Raw genomic sequence first — 15,744 nt, 5'->3', positions numbered from 1 at the left:
ATCAAGATGTAGATAAAGCTTGCTCCCTGCTATTTAGAGTTGGTACCTCGAAGTGGTCAGAACGACTTGGTAACTCAAGAGAAATTCTGATGTCTGGTAAGCTAATATTACAACCTTAGCTGCCCTGCAGAGAGAGTTTCAAATACCTTAAATAAATGGGCTGTGAAATGGCCACAGGGTCTTAATGCCAGCAAATGTCAAAACACCCAGGGCGATCTGGGTATTTGGGGAAAGGCCTGCCAGGAAGCCACCCTCGTTCTGCTGCCTGCAGCTTTTCCTGAATGCCGGTCAGACCCCTCCCTGACCCAGCCCTGCTCTGCGTTAGAGCTGAAGTCCTCAGAATACCTTCCCCAAGAAACTGATGCTTGGGAGGGCAGGTTAGAGCTGCAACCCTGTCTGCTGCCTCACCTAGGGTACACGAGGCCCCCGGGCTAACTGCAGCAACAGTTCTATTTCTGGAAGAGCGGCACTGCATTCTGTTTCCCTCCCCTCGGTGTATGAGCAGATGAAAGGCATCTGTTTACTTCAGCAGGGCTGATGGCTTTTAGAGTGTGCATCTTCTCTCCCCCCCCCAATATCCATTGTCAAATTAAAGACTGGGCTCGATAGCTTTAGTTGCCAATGCATGGCTAACACCAAGTCGGGCTTGTCTGATGTACCTCTTGTGTCCGGCATAGAAATGTGCAGATCACACAGTGAAGGGCCAGTGCTTCCTTATGCCAGCCCATGTGGTCAAGTCCAACAGCGAGACTCCCAAGTCGAGGTTGCCCTGCGTTAAATCTGCTGCGGAGTCACGTGGAAGCACCGAAGCAGGACAGCGGTGGATCTCACAGGTACAGAAAAAGCAGCAGGGATGCTAAAAGGTCATGTTAAGATGTCAGTTCCCGGTGGGTCAGAGAAGAATTCAAAGACTCTAACCTGAAGCATTGGAAGAGCCTGGAAGGAAAGTCTCAAACCTTATCATGGTTCTCAGGAGGATGGGATTGGAAGGGGGCACAGCAGAGCCCGCATTTTTTTTTTTTTTTACTTTGTACACTTCCACATTGCTTCAATTTGATACAAAGGATATACGTTACTTGTGTAATTAAGACATTAAAAGCTAAAATTACCTTTTTTTTTTTTAAGAAAATTGATTGTTTAATCCTAGCACAAGAGCAGCAGTAAAAGCGGGCAACACAAGATTACCAACCAACTGACCCCGTTGGCAAATACCCTTGACCTCTTGACCCCACCAAACACACACTTTGATCTTAGGTTTCTTGATGTGGAGTTTTAAAAAGCACGACCCATCTGGGGCCGTCCATTCCGACCAGTGCCGGCCTCCGGGGGCCCTGCCTAAGTCTGAGGGACGGCGGGTGGCCGTGGTCAGCCAAGTGTGTATTTGCCCACCCAGACCGCGCCTGGGACTGACGCACGGTCTAATTATCATGCCGAGCTGCTGCTGGAGGCGGCTGGAGGGAATTGGCATCTGCTTTTGCAGAGCACAATTTCTGCAAATAATTAGCCACCAGCATTCTTGATTCTCTCTAATTAATGAAGAGGAAGGCTGGAATCTTCAAAGTCCACGGATGTCATGCTGCCATTGTGCCAGGATTGATCTCCTTTGTTCTAAACCGAAGAGCATGCCTCTCCTGCCTCTCTTAATTCTTTATAAATTGAATTTTTCTATTACTAGTTGTGACAGCTTAGTAACATGACTTCAGAAATTCACCCGCAGTTCATGCCAGTATTGGAAGCCTGAATAATAATAATTTTTTAAAAAGAACCATAATGGAACAAGCTTTCTGTCTCTGACCGAGAATTAATCATAGTGAGGAGACACCTACTGGAAGGACAGTCATTAATTAGCTCTAATGGATCTTGCTAGGTGGAATCAGAATTACTGGGAAGCTGCAAACCGGGGAAGAGGAGATCCTTCCGTTTCTCTGTCCATCTCTACGTGAGGCCGGGATGAAGATGATGGGGCTTTGCTTCCAGAGGGTCAGGGAGTCAGGAGGGAGCCACAGAGGAGTTCAGTTCAGTGGGGGATGCTGATGTGTTAGCCGGGAAGCCTACCAACTCTGAACATCTTGGAGGAAAAGCAGGGGGAGTGGTTGTTTTCAGTGCAAAGGGTCTATCTCTGTGACCTTGCCTGAACATATAATGAAACCATACAGAATGGATCCTTTTCAAACCGAAGTCAGATCACTCTACCCTAAAGTCTCCAATGGCCCCATTTCTCTAAAGAAAACAAAGCTTATACATCAGTCCTACTGATCTGGTCCCTGTTTCCTCTATGACCTCATTTCCTCTATGTTCCTCCTTACCCACTCCATTCTAGGCATACTGGTCTCCTTGATGTTCTCCCAACACTCCACTCAATGCTCCTACCACAGGACCTTTGCACTGGCTATTCTGTCTGTCTCTAGCACCACTTTCCAGATACCTATTTGGCTTCCTTCCCTTCCTCTAAGACTTTGCTACACTGTCACCAGTTAATGAGGCCAACATTGACCACCCCATGTAAAATGGGCCCTCTCCCCCCAGCCCTCCCCTTCCTCCTACCCTGCTATATTTTTCTCTCTTACCTCCTAACATACCATGTAATTTCCTTATTTATCATGTTTGTTGTTGAATATTTGCCTCCTCCACTTCCTACTAGAATATAAGCTCCACAAGATCAGGGATTGTCATCTGTTTTGCTCATCAGTGCATTGCCAGCACCTAGAACTGTGCCAGTTCAATAAATATTTGCACAGTGAATGAATCAGTCATCATACTTCACAGTGTTTGCTGGTATGTGTGAAGACTGCATGGGCCCATCCAAGATGATTGCTCAAACATCTTATAAAGGCTGGGGTATGAGCTGTTCCTTTTTCTTTCTTAAGTGTTTAGATGAAGTGCTGTTATTTCTTCTGGCTGCCAAATGTTAATAATTAAAGCAAACAGCGTGATCAGAGTTAAATATTACTTAAGTTGATTCTTTCTTTTCCAGTGGCTCCTGATAGAAAACACTAGCATGGAACTGGTCGAGAATGAGGCTGTTATAAAAGGGGGTTGGCTTTTGTACCCAGCATCTGTGTTCTTCTTCTTTAAGTCCATAGAGAGTCCTCTTTAAGACTTTGGAGCTATTGTGCAGCCGAAATCATGACAGGGTGAAATGTGTCCCTGGTGAAATTTAACAGTGACCCTACCGAGGGGGAAGCATTCATAGGCACCCAGAGAAGAGGCAGATTTGCTGAGGGTAAGGGGCCAGGGCCAGAGCAGAGTTTCAGGCAGGGAGTTAGAGTGATTTTTACATCTGTGGATTGTTGCCATATCTATGGATTGTGTCCAAATCCCCTTGCGCCCTTCCCACTCACGTTTCCCAATAATGGGGCCATAATAGATTCCTGCTCTAGATTCCTTCCATTGAAGAATGCCGACTGAGTCTTGCTTCCGTCTGGGACTTATTGGGGATTAGATAAATCTGGAGGAGTTGCAGGGTAGACTGATCAGGGCAGTAGGAAGTGGATAGATCCAACCTTCCATGCTCTACTTAATTTGTGCCTCATACCAATGCAGTCCTTCGTTCAGAGGGGCTGATGTCACAGGAAAATATATGTAAGTTCAGTTAACAAGTCACCTGGTGCTAGGCTAGGTGCTGAGTCATGAAGTGTAGACTGTCGCCCTGATTCTGCAGCTGCTGGGTGAGTGACTTTGGCCATTCAGCATCCTGTACCATGGTTTCCAACTGAGCTTCTTAATACTTTACAAAATTCTTTCTCATTTATTCCTCTGAATAACCTCGTCTCTTACTTTAGAGATAAAGAAAAAAGGCCCAGAAAGGTTAAGGTACTTGCCAAAGTACTTTGGCACTGTTATTAAGAGGTAGGACTAGAAAAAATAAAAATGAGAACTACCATATGATCCAGCACTGCCACTTCTGGGTATTTATCCAAAGGATATGAAAATAGGATATTGAAGAGCTACCTGCACTCCATGTTCATTGCAGCTCTATTTGCAATAGCTGAGATGTGGAAACAACCTATCGAAAGATGAATGGATAAAGATGTGATACATATATATGTACACACACACACACACACACACACACAAGAATGCTATTCAGCCACGAGAAAGAGGAAAATCCTGCTATTGGCAAAAACACAGGTGGGCATTATGCTAAGTGAGATAAGTCAGACAGAGAAAGGCAAGTACTGCGTGGTTATTATTCATATGTGGAATTTTATTTTATTTATTTAATTTAAATTCAATTAATTAACATATATGTATTATTCGTTTCAGAGGTAGAGGTCTGATTCATCAGTTTTGTATAATACCCAGTGCTCATTGCATCACATGCCCTCCTCAATGTCCATCACCCTTCCCTCCAGCAACCCTCTGTTTCCCATGATTAAGAGTCTCTTATGGTTTGTGTCCCTCTCTGATTTTGTCTTGTTTTGTTTTCTCCTCTCTTCTCCCATGATCCTCTGTTTTGTGCCTTAAGTTCCACATATCAGTGAGATCATATGATAATTGGCTTTCTCTGATTGACTTATTTTGCTTAGCATAATATATCCTCTAGTTCCATCATATGTGGAATTTAAAAAAACAAAAAATGTCAAACTCACAGAAACAGAGGGTAGAAAAGTAGTTTCTGGGGGGGTGGAGGGTATGGGAAATATGGAGAAGTAGGGAAAAAAAAGAAAGGAAAAAGAACACCCACCCTATGTTCCTCTTGGAGCTACAAATGGAACTCTTATTATGAGTAAAAAAGCATTTTACCAATCCAAAGGGGATTATTATTAAAGGGGCCTCCCCAATTTAGAGAATGTTCAGCGTCAGAGCTGAGAACTCGAACTAAGTCTCATGGCAGTAAAAGTATGAACTACTGTGTTTTTTTGATATTCTGAATTCAAATTCCAAGGCTGACATTTAGAGCATCCCTTCAAAGCCAAGTTTGGTACAGTGCTCTGGTTCTAAATAGCAAAATTGACCTTCCCTCTTAGACTCAGATTCTAAATTATTCTGAAGATTCTTCCTCTTAGACTGTTCCGGACAACCAACCTGAAGCAGGAGCCTCCAGGACACTCTTGCTGATTTACAACTGCAATCTCGCTAAAAGGAATGGAAAAAAGCCAGGCGAGTTTCTGTTAGAATGAGTGGCATGAAATACTAACATCACGACAGCTTGGCATACGACTCACTGGCCAACTGTGGGACAGCCCTCCCTTTCTTACTTCGCCAAAATAGACCATTTGTTAGGAAACTGAGGGAGGCTTTTTCCTCAGCCTCCATCCCCAAAAGATGAAGGGAGAGGGCTGCTGACCACGCTCCTTAGCGTGTGCCTGCATGTGGCTCCCAAACACCAACACTGGGTCAGCAAGCCTTTCCTTGTGATGTTCAATGTCAGTGGTCTGTCTTTGATGAGTGTCTGTGACTGCTATATGCAGAGCCCTTCTGTTTCCTGCCTTTATAGAAGGAATAAAGACTGGGCAGGAGACACGCAGTAAGCTCCAGCTGTCCCTGCTTAAAATACAATGATTATCTAATCATTGTGAATCAGCCATTTGGGTTTGACAAAACATTATCTAAATGAAGAAGGAGGTCTTTTTCCCTCATCTTTATTTTCTCCCAGAAACTTGACCCCATGCTATCAATTGGTCAATCAAATATTTATTGAAAACTCCCCCTACCTCATCTTACACAAAGCCAAGGGTGCAGCAAGAAGCAAAACCTTACAAGTTATTAAAGACTTAGCTTGGAAAATATGGTGAATATTTGTTCATCAAGAGTAGAAAACTCAAATGACTACAGGGGCCAGGTGGGCAACATGAATGAATGAGGGCATGAAGCTGTTTTCATGACAGCTTCTTAAGGTATCTTTTTTGGACACAGATACATTTTCTTTGTATAGTTAATAAACAGGAATATTATTTTCTCCACAAAACCACAGCCCTGTTGGTCTATCTTCAGTTTTTACATTTTTTTTTCATAGAGACAAATGTATCTTCTTCAACTCTCCTGTAAGACAACAGTAGGGTTAAGTGCCAATTCAAATGACAACCAACCGCAGAGTTAAGAAATAACTGGAAATGATGCTACACGGAAGTGGTGGGGCTGTGTCCAGTCGCAGAGCTTGGGGGTTATCACCAGGGAGCAGCTGCTTATTAAGTGCCATGTTGCCTTATTCCTGAGTGAAAATGGGGGCCCAGAATATATCTTCAAATTCCTCTAAAACACCATTCTTCCCTACACAGGTCATGGAGTATGTTGCTATTTTGGTCTCTTAGATTTCTTTAAGTTTGTCTTGTCCTTCTGTTTCTCCCAAGTGGATGGGAGGCTCCCCCTGAAGGCTGAGGTTTCCTCCATTTTGCCCACTCATAGGGATGATCTGAGCTCTTTGTACATGGCTTCTGGGCAATGGTTACGCCATATTGTCATTGGGCTCATCATGACAGAGAGAACACCCTTCATGTGGTCTGGATTATGCAGAGTGATGCACCAGTGGGTGAGTTTTGATTCTCAAGGAAAGCAGACAGATCTCCAAAGTAACATGTGGGCTTCATTCAGGTAAATCTGAAAAGGTCTCTGTAGTAGACTGCAAAATGGTCATAAATACCTTTCTGGCCTGTGTGCTGGCCTCTTTGCCACTCCTTCCATCAAGAAATCTATTTGACTCTGGGCTTGACTATGTAACTTGTTTTGATCATTGAATATTAGCAAACATAATACAAGTAGAGACTTGAAAAGCATTGGTGCATTGCAGCGTACCAGCTCCTCCTTCACTGGATCCATGAGAGCACCATAAAAATAAGCTCAACACCCCAGCGACAACTTATAGTCATGTGAGTGAGGTTCATCCTAGACCAACCATCTGGCCTAGATGAGACTGGTAGAAGAACCAACCAGCTGAGCCCAGCCCAAATTTCCCACTCATAGAAATGTGAGCTAATAAGTGATCCTTGTTTGAAAAACCAAAATCATGCCTTGCTCTCCAATCCAATTGAAGAATAGAGTCTGCCCATTGCCATCAATTTACTCCATGCTGAGGTAATGATAACTCCACAGAGACATGAGGAAAGTGCCTGTGAGATCACAGAATCACTATGCAAGGACACCATACTGGTTCCCTCCTCCTATGTGCCAAGTCAGCCCTCTGACTGTTTTAATGCCTCTGATAATGCCAGTAGCCCTTGAAGGTAGTTGCTTCCATCTTAGGTCAGTTTTGACTCTTAGAAATGCTTTCTTTACATCGATCCATAGTGTCTCTCCTATGACTTCAACCCAGTGGTTCTGGCTACAGCACAAGGTGAGTAGAACAAGTCTATCTCTGTACATGGAAGTTCTTCACATTCTTGAGCATAATGACCACACACAGCATACCTAAGGATTCTCTGGCTTAAACTTCTCTTGTTCCTTCAACAACCTTTTTATAGGACATGATTCCAAATTTCTTGACCATCCTACTTGCATCATTCACTTGGGCCCCAGTATGTCTCCACGTGGTGCGCCGAACTGAATACAGCTCTCCGTTGTGGTCTGACCCCAACAGAGTAAAAGAGGCATGACTCACTTCCTCACCCCAGATGGCACCTGGATTTTCATGTGGCCTAGGATCATGTTGACTTTTGGAGCAGGCCCTTTGTTGACTAAAACTCATAAGAATTTTCATTCAGACTGTTGTAAAATTATGTCTTTCACACCCGAAAATTAGATTTAGGCCATAGTGCCAATCTTCAAAATTCTTTAGCAGCTTCTATGGTTTTAAAATACATTCACAAAATTTTTGAATACTCCTCCCTTCAAGGGGTAAAGCTTAATTCCCCTCCTTGAATACAGGTGGACCTAGTGACTTGTTTTTAATAAATAGAATAAAGTGGATGTGATGGTGTGTGACTTTAAAGATTAGGTCCTAAAAGAAACTGTAACTTTCTTCCTTTCTTGGCTTGCTCTTTCTGGGGTAAGTTTGTGCCACATCTTGGGGATGCTCATGCAGCCTATGGACAGGCTTACATGGTGAGAAACCGAAGTCTCCTGCCCACAGCCATGTGAGAGAGCCAGATTCGAAGCAGATCCTCTTCCCTAGTCAAGGCTTCAGATGACTGCAGCCCTGACCCACATCCTGACTGAAGCTACATGAGAAACCCTGAGCCAGAAACACCCAGCTAAGCTGCTGCTGCATTTGTGAACTAAAGAAACTACAAGATAATAAATACTTGTTGTTTAAGCCACTCAGTTTTGGTGTGGTTTGCTATGTAGCAAAAGATAACAAATACATCTTGATTCTGTGGTTGGATATCTTTCTTACCCACCCATGTTATTCACACAAGGAGTAAGCATGCCCTTTCTTTGTATATCAAAACCTACAATTGATACAAATTATAGGTATGACAGAGCCCTTGGAGATACTACTAGAGGCTTCCTTAAGATCATCACTGGTTCTCTACACAGCATCCTTAGATATAGTGCCTTAGCCAGTTCTTAATACACCCTGCTATAAGAGGGAGACAACACCAGATATTGGTGGGAAGACTTGAATGGAACCTTTATGAATTATAAGAATTCAGATGGGCCCAGAGGGATGGCAGGTGTGAGTGTATGCAGTGCACACAGATTCCTATATATAGGTCAGATTCAAGGGACAACAGAGAAATAACCGGACCTCAAGCTCTTGAGGAGAAGTACTATGCTTGTCTTGTTTACTGTCCATGCCTCAGGTCTGGCACATAAAGAAAGGCTCAGTAAACTTTTTTTTAATAATAAGATAATGAAAAAATGGAGAGTTTGAAAGATGAAGAGTAAGAGAAGTTTAGATATGGAGGCTAACCAGAAGAGCTTCATGGTCAAAATACTTTTCTAGGAGTCAATTTTTCAGTTAGAGAGGATCAACATCTGCTTGAGCTTTGAGCAGAGCTTAAGCAGGGTTGACACTTGGTGCGACAAGGAGGTACAGAGGAGACTGTGTGTCATAAACTGTGACTCCCAAATGTCACTTAAGGTAGGCAGAGATTAGTTCAACCTCAGCAGTCTCTTGAAGAAGTATCTGTCTTGGGGAAAACTCTATGGGGGGTGGGGGCAGAATGACTCACCTAGAAAGGCAAGAGCTATGCTGGTAATTGATCTTGGAGTCAAGGTTAACAGGTTAAGCCTAGATCTAAGCTGAGAATTTGCATGGAAGACCAGAGTATGTAGGGATGTGAGTAAGAGAAGAGACAGCCGAGAGGCATACAATATGTATGAACCATGCATGGTGTCTTTCTCAATTTTAACAGCTCCTTTGTTTCCAACGTCTTCCAGAATTGGACTGTGCTCATTGGGCAGCACACCCCAGCCCCAGCACGTCCTTGCTCCTGACTCTTTTCCTCTGACCTAATTTCCCGGTCCCCAATATTTTTGTAGTTCATCTATTGGCAAAAACATCAGCTTTCCTGAAGTTCAGATATCAGTCCTTAGACCACAACTCAGCTGGGAACCTGGTAAATCAAGTTCTATTTAGCAAAGGGCACAGGTAAAGACAGGACTTAAATTAAAATATCCTTTTCTGGATGTGGCTGATTTGTTTGTGAGATTCATATTTTTATTAATACAACAAAATGTATATACTGCTTTAAGTATGGCTGTAGTTGTTGGGAACACACACAAAAATCAATAATATAAGATTCTTACATTAAGAACCTCAGAGCCTAGTAGGGGAGAGTCCAAAATCTGTGCTTCTATGGTGTGTGTGTGTGTGTGTGTGTGTGTGTGTGTGTGTGTGTGTGGCGTGTGTGTAGTGATACAAGAACTAAGAGTCGATCGTGGCCTATGGAGCATCATAGATGGAGGGACTAACTGCACACATGTGTGTGTGAGCTGGATGGGGAGCTTTGGAAGAGTGTCAGGGAAAGCTCCATCAAAAAGATAATGCTCAAACTGAATCTTGATGGAATAAGTATAGAAGATCACTAGGGAGATAAGATCACTAGACAGATCTAAAGACATGGGAGAGCATGACAGGTTTGAGGGAAGGGGTATATCTATGTGATGAAGGGAGTGATAGAAAGATGGCAAGAAGGGAATGATAAGGGATGAACCTGGAAAAGTAGGCAGAATGCCAGTCTAGAAAGTATGAGATTTATCTGGTAGGTGATGGGGAACCAAGGAACAGTTTTAAATAGAAGAGTTATGCATTCCAGGGGCGCCTGGGTGGCTCAGTTAGTTAATCATCTGCCTTTGGCTCAGGTCATGATCCCAGGGTCCTGGGATTGAGCCCCGCATTGTCAGGCTTCCTGCTCGGCGGGAGTCTGCTTCTCCCTCTCCCTCCTTCCCTCCTGCTCGTGCTTGCACACTCTCACACGTGCTCTCTCTCAAATAAATAAATAAAATCTTATATAAAAAAGAAGAGTTATGCATTCTGATTTGTAATTTTGAAATATAACCAATGGTGGAATGTTGGTGAATTGGAGGCGGGAGATTGGTTGGAAGGTTACTCCAGCAATCTAGGCAAAAGTGGATGAAATGTAATGACAGTGGAAGAGGAGAGATCTCTAAGGATCTGAATGGACAAGGCCTGGCAGGGATTAGAGGCTGGTGGATTGATGTAGTAGAGCTGTGTGCATCAGTGAGCTTTGTGTTGTTCAACCAAGATCAGTAAAGGTCAGTTTTAATATTATCATTGGTCACACCTGTGACCCCCCCTCTGGGGGTCTGGAAACAGGTGGGATGTTATAAAGGGGAGAAGAGGCCAGTGTATCAAGCAGATTGTGGCTGAGAATGGTTAAGTATAAAAGTGACTGTCAGCGGCATGAAGGACGATCAAGGGCCTTCTTGTGGGAACTTCAACTGAAAATAGCTCCCTGGGCTGGACTGGCAAGCCCATGCGCTCCAACGAAGCATGGGTGCCATCTCTGTAAGCAGGCTGGGGAGATCCCCAGATGACCTTGGCCTATAGATAGCTCTCACATCAGCTGTGGCTGGTTTCCAAAGTAGCAGCAACGGCAGCTGCCAGCTTTGGAAGTATATTTTCTTCTCTGTAAAGAAAAAGTGCCCATAAGCAGTACATTTCCCAAGAAGCTACTCTTCCTGGTTTGACTAAGGGCTTCTGTGGCAGAAAATATGCAGTGTTTCCATAAGGCTATTTAAAAAATTAATCACTTTTCTCTTGAGGCAAAACACCTTGAACCTCTTGGGTAACTTAGAAGAATCAAAGCGTTACGTTCTATTCTTGGAACATCTATCAGAGAAATGCCTGCTTGCGTGCCTTAGTTCATTAGAGAATCTTTTCCCCTTCTGCATATCAATAAAAGTGAATTAGAATATAAGGGTTCAAAGGCAGAGAAGGAATGTAACCCTAACAGATTAGAAGCCAGTGCCTACTTTGGGGATCTGACGTTGGAATACAGGAATCTAAGTTTGCGACTCTCCGATAAAAAATCCTTGCAGTCACTCAGTGTTCACATCACAACATCTGGTGGTAAGTGTGCTTTAGTGTATGATAACTGGGGATAATACTGAGAGATTGCAGTCACGTTTTTTGTTTGTGTGTAAATGGAGCTTTAGTTCCTGTACTTCATCCAGAAAACACTAGAGGGAGTAAGTCAGATAGAGGAAAAGGCTATCTCCGAATGCACAAGAATGAACAGACTGAAGAGGAAGGCATTTCTGCATTTCCCCCAAGGCACAGAATTTTACTTAGGTACACACTAATCTTTATATTGTGACCATGTCACTTTATGTTTGAAACCCAGGGCTAAAAAACTTTATCTGTGATCTGCTGAGCCTGTTCAGAATCCAGAACAGTAAAGGAAAACCATTACTCTCTGACCAGAATCTGTATTCTGTACATTTTAGGCATGTTGAGAGCCAATTCGATAGAACTCTGTGAGTCTTTAATTTTAGAGGACACATTCTTTGGATGAATAACCTTTCACGGATTTGGATTTTTTTTTTTTTTATACAGCACTGGTAGTCATACTTCCAGTGTTCAAAGTGAATAGTAATGATACCAGGCAAATATCCTAGACTGGCAGCCTTCCCCTCTTCGTTTTTCCCATCGTTCTCATGAATCAGGTCTACATGACAACATCATTTTACAATCTAGTAACACCGAAGTTAACTGACCCAATGTCATGCACTTGTCGATGAGAACTGATAATTCTTCTTGTTTAAATTCCCAGTTCTTTAGTTCCTTTGTGACCCCTTGAAAATGCCAAAAAACCTAGTGAAGGCCAGAGTCAAACTGCCTATTTTTAAAAAGAATTAACAGTTAATCACTATAACCAGAAACAAGTATCTTAAAAAGCTGCTTCAGACACCATTCAACTGAAGGTTAAAATATTTTCCTGAATGATGAACTAATAATTCCGTGAAATACTGCCCTTAAACCATAGCAGATTTTTGAAGTACGGCTGTTAAAAGCGTGTATGAATTCAAATGTAAGAAAAATCACAAGAAAGCATGCTAAATTAATGAGGAACCGCCCTTTTACAAACCGTGGGGTCCGCCTCACCTGGACATTAATATCCAGAGAATAGAAGTAACGTTATGAACTTCCTAAGGCACCGTCTGTCGGAAACGATCAATTACACGGACAAGGAAAACTTTAGCTGCGAAGTTTGGGTTTGCGTTTGTTAGTCATGCATTTTACTACTTACCTCTCAGGGCAGACCTTTAATTTCAGAAAGTGCTGAGATGCATTACTGCACCCGTTATCAAGTCTTTGGCAGAAATACCATTTATCCTTGTTGTGGTAATGAACAGATTTATAACATTCTGGTGTCACCATTCCTGAAAAAGCATGTTCATTTGAATATTTCTTCCACAAACATAGTGAAATATTTCATGAAGGCACATTGGTGTAGTCTACTATGGAGAGATATTGCTGGTGAACGACAGAATGTCTGGTTGATTTACATGAAACCCCAAGTGCTCGTATGAGAATAGGTTAGGTTTAGATTGACGAGCAAATGTGTAACCAGACTTCTGGCTGACAAATGGCAGAACTATGCCAGCGCATTAGCTGCTCTGGAGAGAGACCAAAAAGTAAGGCGGGGGTGGGGGGGTGGGGGGGATCAAGTTCATTCCATAAAGGACATTCAAACCTAATGGATGGCAGGGTGGCTGGGACATGAAGCACATATAGATTTTAATACCCCAAAATAGTACTGGGCAAATTTAGAGTTGAGCTGGCATCCAAACCAATGACCAAACGCCTATCAAATTTTCCTGTATCGTGTGTGTTATTTATATTTACATTCCTTCAAAAGGATCCTGGTGTTTTCAAGATAAGTCTATTTTATTGGCAGCTCTGGCTTAAAGTTACTAGCCTCTAAAAATGGCTTGTTTGGATAAACTAAAAAATGAAAATAAAAACTGGTGAGATTAGTATTAACGATGGTGCCAAACACTAAACGTCCAGATTGGATTGGATTTATTCCAGTTGGGCACAGCTGAGAAGAGATATCCATACCGCTTTTGTGAAGAGGGATGAAGTGTTTGGACCACACTCTTCTTCTGAGGCTGAAACCGAAAGTGCAGGGCTTTGGGCCCGCCTTCAAGGAGGCCATATGTTTTTAATGATAGACGCTGCTCCCTGAGCCGCCCGTGGTGTGCCAGGCCCCCCGCTCCGCGCTGGAGATACGTTATCTCACTTAATTCTTACCCCCACGCTGTGTGATGGGTGGATGGCCTCGCTTTAGAGATTCGTTGACTTGTCCAAGGTCACTCGTTAGTAAGTGACAGAGTTAGGATTTAAACCTCAGTCTGACTTTGTGGCATTCAGTCTGACAGCACTTTCCACTGTGCCACATCATTTCTTGAATGGCTGATGAGCAGTATGGGTGGAGGTCTGGCAGCTCTCAAGCCATGTGGCATTTGAGTGGTATGGAAGCAAGAGCAACGGGGGGGAGCGGGGGGGACCGGGTCTGAATCCTGACGCTACCACTTACTGTATATTTGGTCTCAGAACAATTCCTAATGTCTCTGAGCTATCTCTTTGTCTATAAAGAATGTGTGTCTTGTGTATGGTGGATTATTAGAAGATTTATAAACAACCTTTCATTTTGAACCTCTATGATACCAAGGAATTTTCAAGGAGCTTTTAATTCCTTTTGCTCATTAAGTAAACTCATATGTGAGGAAACACTTCGATTTGGAATTCAAGAACGGACTAAATTATTCCTTCTCTGCAAAATTCATTTCCTCTGTGGGTTGCCCCAACACTGACTATCTTCTATTTCCTGGGGGGACCGATTCCACTGTGTGCTGAGCATGGTGCTCTGCTCATAGTGAGCCATAGAGAGACCTGTAGGACATGCTAGAAATACAAAATGGTATTTCATAATATTATCACAAAGAATACCACTGAAGTTGGCAATAAGTGTTACTTCCAGTGAGTTAGAGAACCAAATACCCACGTAGTTGCCTATTTTGGATGCTTTATTCTATTTCTGTATATTAAGAAGGTTTTATGGATTGTTTCCCCCTCCTTATGTATACATAAGGATACACTCTGTATACTGTATGTGTCAATTAACCAAAAATTCACTCAGTTTGAGGAAATGTTTGATTTTTCCATACCACTCAAATGCCAATGTATACACTCTGATACACTGACAGGTTTTCTCTGAAAACTGCCATCTACCGTTAAAGTGTGCCATCCGTTCCTTGTTTGGCTTGTACCCATTCTCCTGTTGGTGAAAATGTATACTTTGGCTTCCCTGCCATGGACATTCATCTCCTGCTGCTCGGCTGCTTGGCTCAGCATTCTTGAGGATCAAATGACATGGGCTGGGCTGTATGTGGGGAGCAACTTTGGAAAATTCCTTTGATGTTGCGCCTTGTGATACTCAATGGCTAAATCCAAGTTCTTGCTATTTGACCAAATGCCAAATGTACTAGTTCCTGAATATCTATGATCTTACAGATAACTGAATGGAAAAATAAGAAGTAACCTCTGGGAAAAATATTTCAAAACTATTTTACAGGGCTAATTAAGGTAAAGCTTTGATTAATTGGAAAGTTAGTTGAGCAGAGTGTTTTTTAGTTAATTAGGAGCTAAGGTATCCCACTTAAAAAAATCCACTTAATATAACCTGAGTTTCATCTATGTATAAGGTATTAGGAATGCAAAGAGGGTCAAAAGTTCATATAGTCCTTCTGTCCAAAGCAACTTCTGGCTTTCTTATACCCATTACCCATTGAATCCATTTTTTTATTCATTTAAAATTGTAAGAATTTAATCTAAGCATCATCCAAAGCCTGTAATGGTGTACTTAAACATTCCTTTATTTGCTTAAAATTTTGGTTGTTTCCACATGTTGCCCATGAGAGGAAATGCTGTAAAGAAAATCTTTACACAAAGAGGTTGCCCTTCATGATCATCATCATCATTATTAAATTTTGTATTTCCTACAACAAACTCTCATATGTGAAATTATTGGATCAAAGAAGACAATTTTATGTACTCATTTAAATATTGCATTTAAATACTCAATGCAATATGCATTACAGTTGCCTTCCATAGGAATTATACCAACATATTTTTGCACTACCATTGTTTGACTGTAAGTTTCTCCCTACTGTCTCGATCATTATTGGGCTTTTGATTGTTTGTTTACATTTTTTCCTTATAAAACAGGCAAAATACTTCTGAATCAAAAGACAAATTTAACACCCATTAACCTATTGAATTCACACAATAACCTTGCAAAGTCAACAGTTTACATACAGACGAATAGGTACTGGGAAAGATTGACTTGCCCAAGTCTGTACAACTATTATCAGAGGTGGGACTTGATCTTG

The 15,744-nt window shown here is 42.3% G+C and overlaps 1 protein-coding gene across 2 annotated transcripts in view; it reads right to left on the bottom strand.

The window, feature by feature from the left end:
• ITGB6 (integrin subunit beta 6) overlaps nt 1–12,843 on the bottom strand; it is a 127,128-nt gene extending 114,285 nt beyond the window's left edge. For both annotated transcript variants that reach the window (XM_073883502.1, XM_073883504.1), the window contains exon 1: nt 12,597–12,843. The gene's annotated coding sequence lies outside the window, so the exon portion shown is untranslated. The remainder of the gene's footprint in view (nt 1–12,596) is intronic.
• Nucleotides 12,844–15,744: the final 2,901 nt, after the last annotated feature.

Source organism: Callorhinus ursinus, unplaced genomic scaffold (genome assembly GCF_003265705.2).
Source record: "Callorhinus ursinus isolate GAN/ISIS: 27379988/994484 unplaced genomic scaffold, GSC_fseal_2.0 scaffold2, whole genome shotgun sequence".
Lineage (NCBI taxonomy): Eukaryota > Metazoa > Chordata > Mammalia > Carnivora > Otariidae > Callorhinus > Callorhinus ursinus.
Note: the sequence above shows the minus strand (reverse complement) of the source record. Positions and strands in the feature narration are given on the sequence as shown.